Source organism: Punica granatum, chromosome 2 (genome assembly GCF_007655135.1).
Source record: "Punica granatum isolate Tunisia-2019 chromosome 2, ASM765513v2, whole genome shotgun sequence".
Taxonomy (NCBI): Eukaryota; Viridiplantae; Streptophyta; class Magnoliopsida; order Myrtales; family Lythraceae; genus Punica; species Punica granatum.
Window position 1 is genome coordinate 20,923,764 of NC_045128.1, and position 11,787 is coordinate 20,935,550.

At 41.8% G+C, this 11,787-nt stretch overlaps 1 pseudogene; it reads right to left on the minus strand.

The window, feature by feature from the left end:
- Window positions 1-6,561: 6,561 nt before the first annotated feature.
- Window positions 6,562-10,875, minus strand: LOC116193513 (annotated as a pseudogene).
- Window positions 10,876-11,787: the final 912 nt, after the last annotated feature.

Genomic DNA, 11,787 nt, shown 5'->3' on the forward strand with positions numbered 1-11,787 from the left:
CGTACAGCCGAGAATTTAGCTGATATGAGTACACCTGAGCCGATGACAAAGGAGCAAGTGTCTCAAGCTCCTCAAGAAGCTGCTGCAGCTCCTAGGGTTCAAGATCCACCAATCCACCAGACGTTAGCAGCCATGACTCGTCTAGTGGAGCAGCAAGCGCAGCTAATTGAGCAACAAAACGGCCTTCTTCCAGAGGCAAGCAGCACAGCCGAGTGCATCTACATCTCACATGGAGCAACAATTGACGCCGTATGAAAGGTTTAGGAAATATGGTCCATCTAGTTTTTCGAGAAGTGCTGGTCCTATAGAAGCGGTGAATTGGATGGCTGGAATGGAAAGAATTTTTGCAATCATGGAGGTTTCAGACAACCAACGTGTGGCACTTGCAACATTCATGCTAGAAGGGGATGCTCAGTACTGGTGGGAGGCTACTCAAAGACGACTGGACCCGAACTCCTCGCACATTATCACTTGGGCTGAGTTTACGCAAGCATTTTATAATAAGTACTTTCCAGCCTCGTTTCGGCGCGCCAAGGAGCGGGAATTTTTGAATTTGAAGCAAGGGGACCTCAGCGTAGCTGAATATGAAGTAAAATTTACCAAGTTGTCACGTTTTGCCCCTACATTGGTAAGTGATGAAACTTCCAAATGCAGTAGGTTCTTGGATGGATTGAACCTCAATATGAGGTCGCGCGTTTCCGTTTTGGAGATCCCATTATTTGCAGACCTGTATAATAAAGCCATTATCCCTGAGGAGGACTTACGAGAGGAAGTTCATCAGAGGGAGCAAAGTAGAACTCGACCTAGTAGCTCACTTGTAGAGGGTTCCTTCCGACCCCCAAAAAGAGGCGGGTTCATTCAAGGCTTCAATAGAGGGAAATCAACTTATCAGCAGCTTCCGCAATGGTCTCATGAAGGTAAGGGCATGAGGAGTCAGAGTGGTGGAAGTTATGGTGGAACTAATCTCTCGAGGCATCAAAATTGTCAGAATTGTGGTCGATTTCATTCCGGAGTTTGTCAAGTGCAGTCCGGGAGTTGCTTTCATTGTGGACGTCGTGATCACTTAAGAAACAATTGCCCACAATTAAGGAGTGAGGGGGTTACATGTTTCAGATGTGGCATGAAGGGACATGTACAGAGGAATTGTAGGCAGCCTATAGTAGCAGCGTCAAGCAGCGCTAGTGTAGGCAATAGGCCATCGGCGATGAGAGGCCGTGGGCAGATGAGTAGCAACAAGAGTGTTCAAGGCCGAGGGGGTGGATCGATGGTGAGCTCAGCAGGCCAGGCCAATAGACCAATGACGCAGGGTAGAGTATTCACCTTAACGAAGCGGGATGCTGATGCCACTCCGACTGTAGTGACGGGTACGTTAAATCTCTTTAATAAACCTGCTCATGTACTTATAGACCCAGGGTCCACTCATTCATATATCTCATTGTCATATGCCATGTATTCTAACAGGCCACGAGAGTTATTAGATAGTCGTATGTCCATAGCTACACACCGACCGGGGAAAGTGTGGTAGTTGGGGAGGTGTATCGCAGTTGTAGGCTACACTTAGGGGATAAGGAGATGCTAGTAGATTTAATACCCTTAAACATTTGGGATTTTGATGTTATCCTCGGGATGGATTGGCTTGCTTCTCATCATGCTTCGGTGGAGTGTTACAAGAAGGAGGTTATCTTTAGAATACCAAATGAGCCTGAATTTAAGCTTCATGGAGATCAGTTGGGTACTCCATTCAATGTTATATCATTTCTCGAGGCGACGAAACTTTTGAAAATGGGGTGTGAAGGATATTTGGCACATGTGATTGCTACCGAGGTCAACTCACCAAAACTTAGTGAAATTTCAGTAGTTTGCGAGTTTCCAGAGGTTTTTCCTAATGATTTACCTGGTCTTCCCCCTGATAGAGAGATTGAGTTTACTATCGAGTTAGATCCCGGTACTGCGCCGATTTCCCGTGCACCGTATCGTATGGCCCCGTCAGAACTCATGGAATTGAAAATTCAGCTGCAAGAATTATTAGAAAAGGGATTTATCAGGCCTAGTGTATCTCCTTGGGGTGCTCCCGTTTTGTTTGTGAAGAAGAAGGATGGCTCACTTAGATTGTGTATAGATTACCGACAGCTGAATCGGGTAACGGTGCGCAATAAATATCCTTTACCTAGGATAGATGACTTGTTTGATCAGCTCCGAGGTGCTACCGTCTTCTCGAAGATCGATCTTAGATCGGGATACCACCAGCTGAAGATCAAGGACTCTGATGTGCCCAAGACTGCTTTTCGCACTCGGTATGTCCACGAGAGTTATTAGATAGTCGTATGTCCATAGCTACACCGACCGGGGAAAGTGTGGTAGTTGGGAGGTGTATCGCAGTTGTAGGCTACACTTAGGGGATAAGGAGATGCTAGTAGATTTAATACCCTTAAACATTTGGGATTTTGATGTTATCCTCGGGATGGATTGGCTTGCTTCTCATCATGCTTCGGTGGAGTGTTACAAGAAGGAGGTTATCTTTAGAATACCAAATGAGCCTGAATTTAAGCTTCATGGAGATCAGTTGGGTACTCCATTCAATGTTATATCATTTCTCGAGGCGACGAAACTTTTGAAAAGGGGGTGTGAAGGATATTTGGCACATGTGATTGCTACCGAGGTCAACTCACCAAAACTTAGTGAAATTTCAGTAGTTTGCGAGTTTCCAGAGGTTTTTCCTGATGATTTACCTGATCTTCCCCCTGATAGAGAGATTGAGTTTACTATCGAGTTAGATCCCGGTACTGCGCCGATTTCCCGTGCACCGTATCGTATGGCCCCGTCAGAACTCATGGAATTGAAAATTCAGCTGCAAGAATTATTAGAAAAGGGATTTATCAGGCCTAGTGTATCTCCTTGGGGTGCTCCCGTTTTGTTTGTGAAGAAGAAGGATGGCTCACTTAGATTGTGTATAGATTACCGACAGCTGAATCGGGTAACGGTGCGCAATAAATATCCTTTACCTAGGATAGATGACTTGTTTGATCAGCTCCGAGGTGCTACCGTCTTCTCGAAGATCGATCTTAGATCGGGATACCACCAGCTGAAGATCAAGGACTCTGATGTGCCCAAGACTGCTTTTCGCACTCGGTATGGACATTATGAATTCCTTGTGATGCCTTTCGGGTTAACAAATGCTCCAGCAGCTTTTATGGATTTAATGAATAGAGTCTTCCAGCTATATCTTGATCAGTTTGTGGTGGTTTTCATCGATGATATATTGGTATACTCGAGGAACCGGAATGAGCATGAAGAACATCTTCGTGTAGTGTTGCAGATTTTGAGAGAAAGAAAACTTTATGCCAAGTTTAGCAAATGTGAGTTTTGGTTAGACCGAGTGGGATTTCTCGGGCATGTGATTTCAGGTGATGGCATATCAGTGGATCCGACGAAGATTGAAGCTATCTTGAATTGGAATCGTCCTACAAGTGTAACAGAGGTGAGGAGTTTCCTAGGATTAGCTGGTTATTATCAAAGATTTGTGGAAGGATTCTCCCTTATTGCTGCTCCCCTGACTCGGTTAACGCGGAAAAGTGTGAAGTTTGAATGGACAGATGAGTATGAGCAAAGTTTCCAGGAGTTGAAGAAGAGGTTGACCACTGCCCCAGTGCTTGTTATTCCGTCCACTGATGAGGGTTTGTGATATATAGTGATGCATCCCATCAAGGCTTAGGCTGCGTATTAATGCAAAATGGCAGAGTGGTGGCTTATGCATCTCGGCAATTAGGGAATCATGAGAAGAATTACCCGACGCATGATCTTGAATTGGCAGCCGTGGTATTCGCCCTCAAACTTTGGAGACATTATTTATATGGAGCAAAGTGCGAGATTTATACAGATCACAAGAGTTTGAAACATTTGTTCACTCAAAAAGAACTCAACTTGAGACAGAGGAGATGGATGGAACTAATCAAAGATTATGATTGCACGATCAACTATCATCCAGGAAAGGCAAACGTGGTGGCAGATGCACTGAGTCGGAAATCATCAGCAAGATTAGCAGGTATGTGGAGTGTTTACGACACACTTATATTAATGAGTTGAGGTCATTAGAAGTTAAACTAGAGATGACCGGTTTAGGAGCATTGATGGCTATTTATGATATGAAACCAGTGCTAGTTGATCGAATTCGGGAAGAGCAACAAGTAGATCCATTTTTAGTAGAGATGAAAATCAAGATTAAGGAAGGCAGAGTAAAGGAAGGCAAGAAGTTTGAATTTCTTTTGAAAGAGGATGAAACACTTATGTTTGGGAGTCGAATTTGTGTACCTAATGATGCTGAGTTGAAGAGAGAGATTCTTGCACAGGCTCATAGCTCACCTTATGCAATGCACCCCGGAAGCACTAAGATGTATTATAATTTGAAGAGAAGCTGTTGGTGGTATAACATGAAAAAGGAGATAGCTGAATTTGTTGCCAAGTGTCTAGTATGTTAACAGGTTAAAGCAGAGCATCAACACCCATCCGGGTTATTACAACCTCTTCCGGTACCTGAATGGAAATGGGAAAAGATCACTATGGATTTTGTCTCGGGACTTCCACGAACACGAAGAGGGCATGATTCTATATGGGTGATAGTTGATAGGCTGACTAAATCCGCTCACTTCCTACCAGCTAAAACGACATTCGGTGCAGATCAGTTGGCACAATTGTTCATTAAGGAGATTGTGAGGTTGCACGGTGTGCCGGCATCCATAGTATCAGACCGAGGTTCCTATTTTACTTCCAAGTACTGGAATAGTTTTGTTACGGCTCTAGGCACAAAGTTGAATTTGACCACCGCTTTTCATCCTGAATCAGACGGGCAAAGCGAAAGGACCATTCAAACATTGGAGGAAATGTTAAGAGCGTGTGTTATAGAATTTCAAGGCAGCTGGGATGACTACCTTCCTTTGATGGAATTCGCGTATAATAACAGTTATCAATCTAGTATTGGAATGGCACCATATGAGTCGCTTTATGGTCGGGTTTGTCGAACACCATTGTGTTGGAACGAAGTTGGAGAGAGGCAATTAACTGGACCGGAAATAGTCGACCTAACAGCTGAAAAGGTCAAGATTATCAGAGAGAGATTAAAGACCGCTCAAGGGCGACAAAAGAATTATGCCGATAAACGAAGAAAGGACCTCGAGTTTCAGCAAGGGGATCGAGTTTTCTTAAAGGTATCACCGTGGAAGGGTATTATGAGATTTGCAAGAAAGGGAAGCTTAGTCCCAGATATATCGGGCCATAAGAGGTTCTCGAGCGCATTGGGAAGGTGGCATGCCGGTTGGCTCTACCTCCTGAACTATCCCGTATTCATAACGTGTTTCATGTGTCAATGTTGCGTAAGTATATACCAGACCCATCCCATGTTCTGAGTTATCAACCGGTGGAGCTAAATGAAGACTTGACATATGAGGAAGAGCCAGTGGATATTTTAGATAGAAAGGAGCAGGTCCTTCGAACCAAGAGAATTCCATTGTGGAAGAGTCATTCGATAGAAGAAGCCACTCGGGAACCCGAGGATTCTATGAGAGTCAACTATCCATACCTTTTCCCGATATCAGGTAAATAATTTCGGGGACGAAATTTTCATTAGTGGGGGAGATTGTGAGGCTAGTGTCCACCAAACATGCATATACATACATGTATATAATATACCCTTATTTTTTTTTGGCTGGATCTTTAAATGTATTTAATATACCACAACTTGTGGCTGGATCATTATCTATACGAAAGAAAAAAAAATAATAATAATAACGAAAAAGGTGAGAAATCAGATAGTGATGAGTGTGGAATGGGCCAAGTGGCCTCCTTTTCAGCAGCCAATTTATTTCCTGATGCGATTCCCGCCAAGAATGACGAGACCCGACAACTAAAGGAACCCAAGATCGTTCCACGATCAGATTTGATTGACGAACCCTCGACCCGTTGTTTACGACAAAAACAAGAACCTTGGTATAACTGACCTCAACCCGTTGTTTAATGCGAAACAAGAACCTCGGTATATAGGAAGACGCCACAAACGGTAATGGAAAACTGCTTGATAAGTCGATGAAGACGCCACAAACGGTAATGGAAAACCGTTTGATAAGTCGATGATGAACGCCACGGAAACTTCCGATAAGTTCGATTAGTTCTTCAAGAACCAAAGAGAATACTCTCACAATTTTCTGAATGTTCCTCTCATTAAAAATTGACTAAGATGAATATATATAGACATAAAGTAATCCTAATATGGTCATATCTCCTCCTATAGATAAGGAAATTAAAACCAAGAATATCGATAGAGATATGACATAATCTATAAAGATATAAAATCTAAATACCCCTAGAATATCTCTATGAGATTTAAACTTCAAACAAATCTGATGTTATCTTCTGTTGATCATCAACTGTTCTAGAAGCTTCCTTAAACACTTGCTGAATTTAGCCTTGTCCGGAATCTTCTATAACTTGAATAATGTTGATGGATCTTTGTGGATCACGTGATTCATGTCCAATGGGCCTCCACGAATTTGCTTGAGCCCAAACCTCTTGAATCAGGCCGTTGAGTTCATCTTTAAACTTCTTTGCTCGTGCTCGCGTAATCGGTCCAATTGGAACTTGAACTGGATCCCTTGAAGTCGTGCTACGATTTGCATCATTCCCCTCCTCTTGAAAAGGATTTGTCCTCAAATCATCACCTACATCAAAAGGAAGCAAATCAGAAACATTAAAAGTAGCACTTACATTGTACTCACCAGGTAAGTCTAGTTTATAAGCATTGTCATTGATGCGCTCCAGGACTTGAAAAGGTCCATCTCCTCTTGGAAGCAGTTTGGAACGTATTTGCGCCGGAAATCTCTCTTTCCTCATATGCAACCAAACCCAATCTCCGGGTTCAAAAATCAGCTTATGACGGCCCTTGTTGGCGTGTTTTGTATACTGCTCCGTTTTTCGTTCAATGTTGAGTCTTGTTTTCTCATGAATCTGCTTGACAAATTCAGCTTTCTTTTTGCCATCTAAATTAACATGCTCAGTCAAAGGTAAAGGAGATAAATCCAATGGAGTTAAAGGATTAAATCCATAAACAACTTCAAATGGTGAAAATTTAGTAGCGGAATGAACAGATCTGTTATAAGCAAACTCAACATGTGGTAAACACTCTTCCCATGTTTTAATGTTTTTTTTTATGATTGCCCTCAACAAAGTAGACAAAGTTCTATTTACTACTTCCGTTTGACCATCAGTTTGTGGGTGACAAGTAGTAGAAAATAACAGCTTAGTACCTAACTTACACCACAAAGTCTTCCAAAAATAGCTCAAGAACTTAGCATCTCTATCCGAAACAATTGTTCTAGGCATGCCATGTAACCTCACAATCTCCCTAAAGAACAAATCAGCAACATGCGAGGCATCATCCGTTTTGTGACATGGAATAAAGTGTGCCATCTTAGAAAATCTATCCACAACCACAAAAATTGAATCTCTCCCACGTTTAGTCCTAGGTAATCCTAACACAAAGTCCATTGAAATATCAATCCAAGGCTCACTAGGAATTGGTAAAGGAGTATACAAACCGTTAGGCTGCACTCTGGATTTAGCTTGCCTACACGTAATGCATCTACCACAAATTCTCTCAACATCTCTTTTCATATGTGGCCAATAGAAGTGTTCTTGCAAAATAGCTAAAGTCTTTGCTACTCCAAAATGTCCCATTAATCCCCCACCATGTGATTCCTGCACTAATAACTCTCTCAAGGAACAATTTGGCACGCATAACTTATTCTCTCGAAATAGAAAGTCATCATGCCTAAAGAACTTACCACAAGGAATTTTCTCACAAGCTCGATATTCCTCACAAATTCATGGTCATCAGCATATAAATTTTTAATGTGCTCAAAACCAAGCAATTTTGCATCAAGTGTAGAGAGTAATGCATACCTGCGAGAAAGTGCATCGGCGACCACATTCTCCTTACCTTGCTTATACCGAATGACGTATGGAAACGTCTCGATGAACTCCACCCATCGGGCATGTCTTTTGTTTAGTTTGTGTTGGCCCTTCAAGTGTTTCAAGGACTCATGATCGGTGTGTATCACGAACTCCTTAGGCCATAGGTAGTGCTGCCACGTCTCTAAAGCTCGAACCAATGCATACAACTCTTTATCATAAGTTGGATAGTTTAAGGCTGCACCGCTTAGTTTTTCGCTGAAGTAAGCAATTGGTCGTCCTTCCTGCATGAGAACTGCACCTATACCAACACCTGAAGCATCACATTCAATCTCAAAAGTTTTAGAAAAGTTAGGTAAAGATAATAAAGGAGCGTTGGTCAGCTTCTCTTTGATTAGCTGAAACGCCTTCTCTTGTTCTTCTCCCCATCTAAATCCAACGTTTTTCTTGATCACTTCAGTAAGTGGTGCTGCTATGCTACTAAAGTCCTTCACGAACCGCCGATAGAAACTAGCAAGTCCATGAAAACTACGAACATTACTTACACTTGTGGGACTAGGCCACTCTTGGATTGCACGTACCTTCTCCTCATCAACCTGTATACCTTGTGCACTAACAACAAATCCCAAAAAAACAAGCTTATCGGTGCAAAAAGTACACTTCTTCATATTAGCAAATAACTTTTCCTTCCTAAGCACATCTAAGACAGATTTCAAATGTACCTTATGATCATCTAAGTTTTTGCTGTAAACTAGTATATCATCAAAGTAGACAACCACAAATCTACCTATAAATGCACGCAAAACATGATTCATAAGTCTCATAAAGGTGCTTGGAGCATTAGTCAAACCAAAAGGCATAACTAACCATTCGTACAAACCGTATTTTGTTTTAAAGGCAGTTTTCCATTCATCTCCTTCTTTCATTCTAATCTGATGATAACCACTCTTTAAATCAATTTTAGAAAATACACAAGAACCATGTAACTCATCTAACATATCATCTAAGCGAGGAATAGGATGACGATACTTTACCGTTATGTTGTTGATTGCTCGGCAATCAACACACATTCTCCACGTCCCATCCTTCTTAGGTACAAGTATTACTGGAACAGCGCATGGGCTCAAGCTCTCCCTCACGTACCCTTTCTCTAACAACTCCTTTACCTGCCGTTGAAGCTCCTTTGTCTCCTCAGGATTGCTCCTATAGGCTGGTCGGTTTGGAATTGTCGCACCGGGAACAAAATCAATTTGATGTTCAATCCCTCGGATTGGAGGTAAGCCATGTGGTGTTTCCTCGGGAAAGACATCCTCATACTCCTGCAAAAGAGAAACAACAGAACTAGGAAGAGAGATATCAAGTTCGTTAGTATTGAAAAATGCCTCTTTGTACAAAAGTACAATCATCGGCTGATTTAAAAACATTGCTTGCCTAATTTCTCCCATGTTTGCATAAAAATTCTTTTGTTTTCTCTCTGATTTTCTCTCAATGGCCGAATTTTGATTTTCTTTTTCTCTCTCATTTTTCTCAGCCTCTCTCTGATTTTCCCTCGTTTTCTTCTGTTCACTCTCTTTCTTTTGATCACTCTCTTTTTGCAATCTCACTTGATCCTCATATACTTGCTGCGGAGTCAATGGTACAAGAGTGATTGATCGCTGATTAAGTACAAAGGAGTATTTGTTCGTAAAGCCATCATGCTTCACTCGTCTATCAAATTGCCATGGACGCCCTAGCAACAAGTGTCCTGCTTGCATCGGTACTACATCACACAACACTTCATCTTCGTATTTACCGATTCGAAATGCAACTAACACCTGCTTGTTCACCCTTATCTCACCACTATCATTCAACCATTGCAGCTTGTACGGCCTAGGGTGCTTCACCATGGGCAGTCTTAATTTTTCCACCATTGTTGCACTTGCGACATTAGTACAACTACCACCATCAATAATCACACTACATACCTTGTCTTTGATGTAGCACCTAGTGTGAAAGATGTTCTCCGCTGCACTTCTTCAACTCCTTTTGTTTGCAAGCTTAATGCTCTCCTTGCCACCAATGTCAATGCATCTGGAGCTAAATATTCCTCTTCGGGAACGTCCTCCAATGGGGGCATGTCATCGGTGTCGGAATCTTCAGTGTCGGTCACAATGTCACCATTGTCTCGCATCACCATGACCCGCTTGTTTGGGCATTGACTTGCTATGTGTCCCCTACCTTGGCATTTAAAACACTTAATGTCACGATTCCTGGAGGTAGAAATGTCGGTTTTACCTTGAGGAACATGGCTGGTTGCTTCTCGCTTTTGCTCGGTTTTCAACATCGACGTGGATTGCTTCTCATCTTTCTTCCACTGATTCGGTTTCCAAGTGGATGTGCTTGGACTTTGGCTTGCACGTGTATTGCCTCTCCTCTTGAACTGGTTCTCAATCTTGATGGCCATGTGCACCATATCCTCCAACTCCACATAATGTTGTATTCCACGGCATTTTGAATTTCTCGGTTCAATCCAGCCAAAAATCTTGCCATAGTAGCCTCTCGATCCTCCTCTATGTTAGCTCTAATCATGGCCACTTCCATCTCCTTAAAATATTCCTCTACACTCCGATTACCTTGCCTAAGACTTTGTAACTTATTATACAGCTCCCGGTAGTAATAACTAGGAACAAATCGCTTCCTCATCACCCTTTTCATTTCCTCCCACGTAGCTATAGGTGGCTCTTTATTTCTTCGCCTATTTATCATCAATTGATCCCACCAAACAATTGCATAATCCGAGAATTCAATTGCTGCCAATTTGACTTTCTTCAGCTCGGAATAACTATAACAATCAAATACAAACTCCACCTTTTTCTCCCACTCAAGGTATGCTTCGGGATCACTCTTTCCTTGGAACGATGGGATTTTCATCTTAATACTACCCAAGTTATAATCTTCCCGATTCCTATCTTCTCTAAACCGCCCTCCATGTCTCCTATTACTAACAACTGAATCTCGATCATCTTCATCAAAACCAGCCCCATAAATCTCTTCATCTTCAACCCTCACTTCCCTCGGTTGAACTCTTTCCCTCCTACGTGCATTAGGAGCGTTTCGTGGCTGCTCCACACGTTTATTCTCTATCAGATCTATCCGTTCATGAACCTGCTCAAACTCCAACCGCATCACACGCCTCATCTCACTCATCATGGCCTCTATAAGTATTTTCGAATCAGCCAATTCCGTTGCACCTTCGGGAATACTCTTAGCACTATTGTGAGACATGATTGCTGCAAAATAAAGTTAGAAAGAATGGACCTCACAATTCGCTCCCTTACGTGTTTACACTCAAGAATGTGAATCACTCTACACTCGTGTTTTCACTCAACAAAATATGTGGCTTTTAACCCTCTAATATTCTCACCGCTCTTGCCTTTTTTCCACTCGACAATTCTCTTTCAGTTCCTTTGGAACTAAACAAACAACTCCAAATTTTCCAGCAACAATTCACCAAGAACTCATCAAGGAAAATTAATGATCAAAGGAAATTTCAGGAAGAAAAGAAGCAAGAGAAAAGGCAACTACTATGAAGGATTAATTAAACCAGAATGTTATATGAAATTATGGGATCGGAATCAATGCAAATTACAAAGAACGAGAAATAACAACTTTAGAATGGTCTGATGTAAAAAAAATTGGATCAAATTGACAACGATGTCTTCTTTCCTTTTCTTTCGATCTTTTTTTTTCTCAGCTCTGTATTTTTTTTTGGCCGATTTTTTTTTTCAGCTCTTTTTTTTTCAGCTTTGTATATTTTTTTTTTTCAGCCGAAATTTTTTTTTTTCAGCCCTG